General features: G+C 37.5%; 1 pseudogene; it reads left to right on the forward strand.

The window, feature by feature from the left end:
• LOC137615132 (serine-rich adhesin for platelets-like) overlaps positions 1–4644 on the forward strand; it is an 88380-nt pseudogene extending 83736 nt beyond the window's left edge.
• The last annotated feature ends 2856 nt before the right edge of the window (positions 4645–7500 follow it).

The following is a 7500-nucleotide window of genomic DNA, read 5'->3' on the forward strand; positions in this document are numbered from 1 at the left end:
ACTGGATTTTATAATATTAATTCCAGTGGAAGCCAGTTTAGACCTAAATAAAAAAAATTTATTGTGCTAACTTTGGCGTAGAACGTGGAGGCATATACTAAAGATCAAGTGTATATTATAAGATGTTGAATTTTGAACTATAATTCCAGTGGAAGCGAGTTTAAAACCTAAATCAAACTTTCTTTAAATTTGTGCCAAACCTTTGAGTAGAACGTGGAGGCTTATACTAAAGATCAAGTGTATAATATATAAATACTGGATTTTACCTATTAATTCCAGCGGAGGCCAGTTTAAACTTGAATCAAACTTTAATATGTGCTAAACTTTTTCCGTAGAACATAAAAACTTTTACAACGATCAAGTTTAGAAATAGTGTTAGATTTTAAACTGTTGATTCCAGTGGAAGGCATTTGTAAAGTTTACAATCTAATCAAACTGTAGACCATTATGATCCGCCTCAGAATAAGTTCAATGGGCAATTTGGTGACCTTTAAGAATGAGACTAATGATTAGGCTATCCCTCGGGCGACCAAGACCTCTTTTCACACTGGCGGTTCCTCACAACCTTGTGTTTGGCTCTGCAAAATGTACAGGGGACCTGTAAACATAATAGAGAGGGAGCACTTGATCTATTAAGCCCATCTCAAAGATTAATGTGAATATGGCTTCCCCCCCCCCCTCTCTCTCTCTCTCTCTCTCTCTCTCTCTCTCTCTCTCTCTCTCTCTCCTCTCTCTCTCTCTCTCTCTCTGACACCTAATGACATATTCACCCTATGAAAAGTTCAAAACTTGCAGTAATATATATATATATATATATATATATATATATATATATATATATATATATATATATATATATATATATATATATATATATATATCAAATGTTGAACAGGCTGTCATATGTCTCTCTTCATAATTCATATTTGACGGTATCTATTTCAGCGTTATCATTGATCTTGAAATATTTTCATATTTTCACTTATAACGTTTTTCTCTTTATTGCCTTTCCTCACTGGGCTATTTTCCCTGTTGGAGCCATTGTGCTTATAGCATCCTGCTCTTTCGATTAGGGTTTGTAGCTTAGCTAGTTATAATAATTATCGAATGAATATATTTAAAGATTAGAAAGAATATATTGAAATTTTGTTGAGGAATTTCGACCTAAAAGTAAAACGCTTAGCTTTGACAGCAGTGATACCAACTCGTTCGTGGTCAGAGTTACCAACGCCGGTAAACCCCCGGCCGATAGTGGCAGACCTTGGACCTTTTTTTTTTTTTTTTTTTTTTTTTTTTATAGTTATCTTTTTTTTTTTTGAGAAACCTGAAATATTTCATGTTACGTGTAACGTATCCGAGTGTATGTAAACAGTCTCTGACCTTACCTTTTTTTATATTACATAGTAAAATTGATTTAACATCGCCCTAAATACTTTCCTATATATTTCGTATTCATGTTTTTTTTGGTTTGGTTCTCCCTTGTAGCTTCATTATCTTATCCCGGTGATGATTATACGTAATTTGTTAATACTTGTGCTAAATTGAAGTAGTCGTTTTGTAAATTTGATAATGAAGTGATAATTTGCAATAACAATTTGTTTGATGAGTTTAACCTTCTGAATTAATTATTCATTTAAGATAATTGTTGATAATATCAAGTAATCTCCTTGATACTATACTATCAGATAAATAGATAACTGTTTATTTTACCTTCGAAAGAGTCAATATTCCTAATTCCATAAAGGAAATATTTCATTATCTTTTTGACAAAAAAAAAGGAAAAAAAAAAAGAATTGCATTCCTTCACTTTGTCAAAGGTAGGAATATGTTTTATGTGACTTTCCAAAGAAAGTTTATTGCATTAAATTGTAGGTCACTAAAAAATCTAATGAGATTCCTAGAAAAATCCCCTGTCTTGCACAGACATCAGATAGCTGGAAGATTTCATAGAAGTGTTTTCCCGGGCTTTTTTCGCGTCTTATGGAACAACGGAGAGATTGGTTGCACGAAAAATAATCCCCGGCTATTCCCAATTGAGGTAAAACTGGATATACATAGTTTAGGGTCACTTTAATTAAAGTATGGGGTCTTTTTAAAGGAAATCTTTAGGTAGCGCCTATGGCTTACGTCGTAAACTTTCACTCTTCGCCTTCGGCACTTCCTGGGGAGTACGTAGTCAGTCAGCCATTGCCCGCGATGTTAGTTGTGGAGATTATCTTTTTAATTTATTCTCAAATTATTCCCATTGATTTAATGTAATAGCACATAGCCCTCTCCCCCCCCTCCCATCCCAACCTTGCTGTGTACCTGGAAATGATTATGTGTGAAATAAAGAAGTACAAAAAAAGTAGTAGATAAGCTGATTGTGGTAGTCAATGTTGATCAGTCAGAGGGAAAAGTCCCGGGCGTTTACATACGTCAACACAAGGCCAGCAGTCTCTCTCTCTCTCTCTCTCTCTCTCTCTCTCTCTCTCTCTCTCTCTCTCTCTCTCCCCGTCACTCGCTCTTTTTTCATTGGGTTTCGACGCTCTTCCACAATTTTTCGTTCTCCCGCTACCCGTCTCCACGTTTTACGCATCATTTGCAATTGTTGCTTTTTTAGACATATGTTGACAAAAATTGCATATTTTTTTAGAATGATTCATAGATTTATTATAAAATGTAATGTAAATAAAAGAATAAACAGTTCAGTTTGTTAATTTGCTTATATTATCTGGTTGCCATTGCCAGCTACTTCTCTCTTTCTTTTAAATGAAATATTCAAATGCCTTATGGTAGAAGTATCATTAAGTCTCTGGTTCTTTGTCTTACAGACTTTACGTGGCACTCGTGTCATTATGGACCCCAGCACCTACCGGCAGGTAGCGGAAGCTTACATGGCCGCCAAGCGCACACCGACCCGCCGCCCTCATACTCATAATGGCGTGCCTGGCTCCGGTTTGGTCTGTGATGCAACGAGCGTATCGGTAAGTTTGAGTCGATGTTCTTGTCCCAACATTTTTAATAATGAATAACATGAATAATGTTCCCTGTTTTTATCTTAATAATGACTATGAATGCTATACATAATGTATTCTGATTATCTGAATGATGAGAATGTTATTTGAGCTATAAGTTTAAAGTTGCTGTGAATGTTATTTTGATAAACAGGCTGACATAAGTCTCCTTTTTTTTTTAGTTTATATAAGAAAGATCAATTTTAATGTTACTGGTAATTAAATATCTTATTTGAATTTTTCATTACTTTTGTTTTGTAGTTTATTTCCTTTTTTCTTTTCCTTGTTGGAGCCCTTGGGCTTATAGCATCCTGCTTTTCCAAATAGGGTTGTAGCTTAGCTAGTCTTAATAATGGTATTATAATGTTCATTGAGCTAAATATATTTTTTTTTCTCATTTACAGGACTCCCGTCAAAGTTTCTCCCATCCAGTCCTTCACCACACCAATAGCTGTCCCTCTACGAAGTCTCCCTCTTTACCGACGTCAAATCCCTCCTACACCAGCATCGAATACCCCGAAGTCACAAGCGGCTTAACCAAGAGTAAAAGAGACCGCGGGGCGCCTCACCAGGATCGCAACAGAGGCTTTGGTGTAGGGACCAACACCATGAATCCTTGGGACTACCAGCAACTCCTGGAGAGTCTAGAAGACCTGGACGGCGGCAGCAGCAGGGGCGCCCTATCTTGAGAGGGGCGGCCGTGGACTCCCGAAAGAAGGGATTTTATGTCGAGACTTCCAATCTTCATTTTGCTGGAAGGCATGAAGACGAAGAAGATGATGACGACGCTCACGGCTCAACCGGACGTTGCTTGGTGTTGACTGTTTGAATAGGCGTGTCTCGCCAGAAGGTGGTAACCGGGGTGCTATGTCTCCCATTCCCACACAACTGGTATTATTGGTAACCCAGTGACGAGCCGCCTGACCTGGTTTGAGGATGTTTTATGGAGAACTTTTGATTATGACTTTTCCGGAGCCTGTGAAATAATAAAGATGGATGCAGTGGTTTCTCTAGCACGTGGTGTAGCTTGGACGAGACCATTGCCTTGGCTGGATATATGATGCCGATGACGAGACCTGATATTCCTCCATTTGTTCCCACTTGAACTTTTCATATATAGAACCTGTTTCACTCGAAGGAGCCAGTTTATATAAAGCTGGCGATGCACTTGTTTATTTGATGTACTCTCAATTGTGCGCTCTCTTTTATATCAAATAATAACCTGTGCTATCAGGTGAAACTTGTGAAACTGTAGAAAATAAATAGGCTTATAGGCCTTTGAGCTCTTTTGATCTTCCAAGATAAAGAACTTTAAAGTGATATATTATTTTTGTATATTCTACATCAGAGACTCCTAGAAGCAGTTGGCTAGGATGTCAGCCTAGATGTGTGAAACCTGTGATAAATGCAAAGAATTGCTGTGTTTTCTTGTGCCAAAAAGTGCTTTGGTTTTATTGTACCTGCGATTTGAAAGCAGCATTGCAAGGATAATAGCAACTATGCGATCACCATCATCATCGTTATTCATTATTCATTGTAGTAATACATTTTATCTCCATATATTTTTAGCTGTGCAGTATCACGGCTTCCTCATTTTAAACATTGTTAACGTTGTCATTATCATTAAATTATTTGAGATTTACATCTATATTATGTGTTATTTATCCCTGATGTGGTTGGTAGGTTGTGGTGGCCTGGAAGTAGCGTCCTTGCCTGGTGATTGTCAGACTGCGGTTCGAGTCTAGCTCAGTCACGTTAGTTCTTTTGGTCGCTGCAACCTCACCATCCTTGTGAGCTAAGGATGGGGTTTATGGGGGACCCTATAGGTCTATCTGCTGAATCATCAGCAGCAATTGCCTGGCTCTCCTTGGTCCTATCTTGGGTGGAGAGGGGGCTTGGGTAGTTTCTTGCAGTGTCTGCAGACTTGATCCTTCTCTGAGCCAAGGATAGGGGTTGGTTTTGTGTGAACATATAGGTTTGCTTGCTGATTCATTAGCAGCCATTTCCTGGCCCTCGCTAGTCTTAACATGGGTGGAGATAGGGCTTTGGCGTTTATCATATGTATATATGGTGTCTCTAGGGTATTGTCACTGTGCATCGTCTCTGTCGTTCATGAGTGACCTTTAAACTCGCTTGATTGCAAGTATCAGTAGATTTCCTTGTTAGTTTTTAGATTAATTCCTATGTAGAACAGCCATCTAACTGTACAAGAAAATTTCAATGTTACAGATTTTTTTTTGGCAAAAATTAACTTCCTATAGAAATGTCTGAGAAATGAGAAAATGTTGGTTGGTGGTAATATATCAGTTGGTCTATATTTATGAAATAAATTTGATATGTAGATAAAGTTTTATATTGATAAAATAAGATAGAAATAAAATTGCATTTAGAACTCGTGGTTGGCATTGTTGCATTGAGTCACTGTGAAGGCAAATGACAAATCTCAGTAAAGAGAACTCTACTTATAAAACCCCATTAATTTTCTAGATCATTTCTCAAGTAGTAATTCACTGAGATCATTTCTCAAGTAGTAATTCACTGAGATCATTTCTCAAGTAGTAATTCAGTGAGATCATATCTCAAGTAGTAATTCACTGAGATCATATCTCAAGTAGTAATTCACTGAGATCATTTCTCAAGTAGTAATTCACTGAGATCATTTCTCAAGTAGTAATTCACTGAGATCATTTCTCAAGTAGTAATTCACTGAGATCATTTCTCAAGTAGTAATTCACTGAGATCATTTCTCAAGTAGTAATTCACTGAGATCATTTCTCAAGTAGTAATTCACTGAGATCATTTCTCAAGTAGTAATTCAATGTTGAGATCATTTCTCAAGTAGTAACATGTTGTTAGTAAAACTTGTATTCATTGCGAAGACTATTTATAGTAAGTAGTACATTCTTAGTAGAAAGATTTTATTTCAGAAAGTAAATTATGATTGGTCCAAAGAAGTCATCAGTGGCCACTGCCTGACCCTCCCTGGTCTTAACTTGGATGGAGAGAAGGCTTGGGCGCTGATCGTATGTATATATGACTGGTGTCTAAGACATTTTCTTGTCCTTTATATCTGTCATGAGCGACCTTTAGCAGGTGAGCATAGAAATAACGTAGTAATGCGTCTTGAAGTCTAAAATCACTTGCTGCGTAAATCACTGGCACCTAGTGCACAGCCTTTACAACGGTTACAACAATTCCAGAAGTCTCCAATGAAATCACTTAAGACTTTTAGTATGTTAATTTTGAGTCCATTCTAAGACTTTTATTTTTTTTTTTCAAAAAGTTCAATCAGTTCATTATGCATGTTACATAAGATTTTTTTTTAGGATTCTGACCATCCTTTACATTCTGATTTTCCCGGACAGTTCCATCCTGTTCGTAATACTAGGTATGCAGTTAATTCTAACAGTCATGCCTTCTCCATCATGAGGCTCAATGCTACACAGTACTCTAGGAGTTTTATTCCAGCTATGACCAAATTGTGGAATGATCTTCCTAATAGGGTAGTTGAATCAGTGGAACTTCAAAAGTTCAAACTCGCAGCAAATGTTTTAATGTTGAACAGGTTTGCATAAGTCCTTTTGTAGTTTATATATAAAATATATGTTGTTAATGTTTATAAAATATTTTATTTTAATTTTCTTTATCCTTATTTCCTTTCCTCACTGGGCTATTTTTCCCTGTTGGAGCCCTTGGGTTTAAAGCATCTTGCTTTTCCAACTAGGGTTGTAGCTTAGCTAGTAATAATGATAATGATAATAACTCGGACATTGCAAAGTTGCACCAATAATATATCCCGTATAGACTACTGTCTAGTACAATGGTAATGCGTTCGCCTAGTATTCGCATGGCAGCAGATCGATCCCCGCCCGGAACCGTGAGTTTAAGCTATTTACTGGGGAGGCCACTGCTGTAGTTGGGCACCACACAGAGGGGGGGGGGGTTGCTTCCCCGGCTTACGTTTTGGTGAGTATGTATTCTGATGGAACTGAAACCAGACACATTTACCTGTTACTCTCTCGGCTTCAAAAGTTCAAACTTGCACCAAATGTTTTCATGTTGAACAGGCTAACTTAAGTCTTTTTATTGTTTATAAACGAAATATCTGTTTTTATGTTGTTACTGTTTTGAAAATATTAGATTTTAATTGTTCGTTATTTCTCATATCGTTTATTTCATTATTTTCCTTCCTCACTGGGCTATTTTTCCCTGGTGGAGCCCTTAGGCAATACCTAGATCTTGAGATCAGGTACCCGACACTTCGGCTCCCACTGGGCTTCGAAGGGTGAAGGACTAGCCTTACTTTCCTGGTGTCCACAAGCAGAATGGTGCACATCCTTCGGGGTCGGTAGATAGCATCCTTCTTGGAAAGGAACTCGCAGGTCTACCTCATGGAAACAAAAACTAGCATATGCGATTCCTTGGTATCGTGGTGCTTGTTGTCGTGTTGCGTTTTAAATGTTGGTCTTCTCTTAGGCAATTGGATGGGCTCCCGGTCCAAAGA

This window comes from Palaemon carinicauda, chromosome 21 (genome assembly GCF_036898095.1).
Source record: "Palaemon carinicauda isolate YSFRI2023 chromosome 21, ASM3689809v2, whole genome shotgun sequence".
NCBI classification, from domain to species: domain Eukaryota; kingdom Metazoa; phylum Arthropoda; class Malacostraca; order Decapoda; family Palaemonidae; genus Palaemon; species Palaemon carinicauda.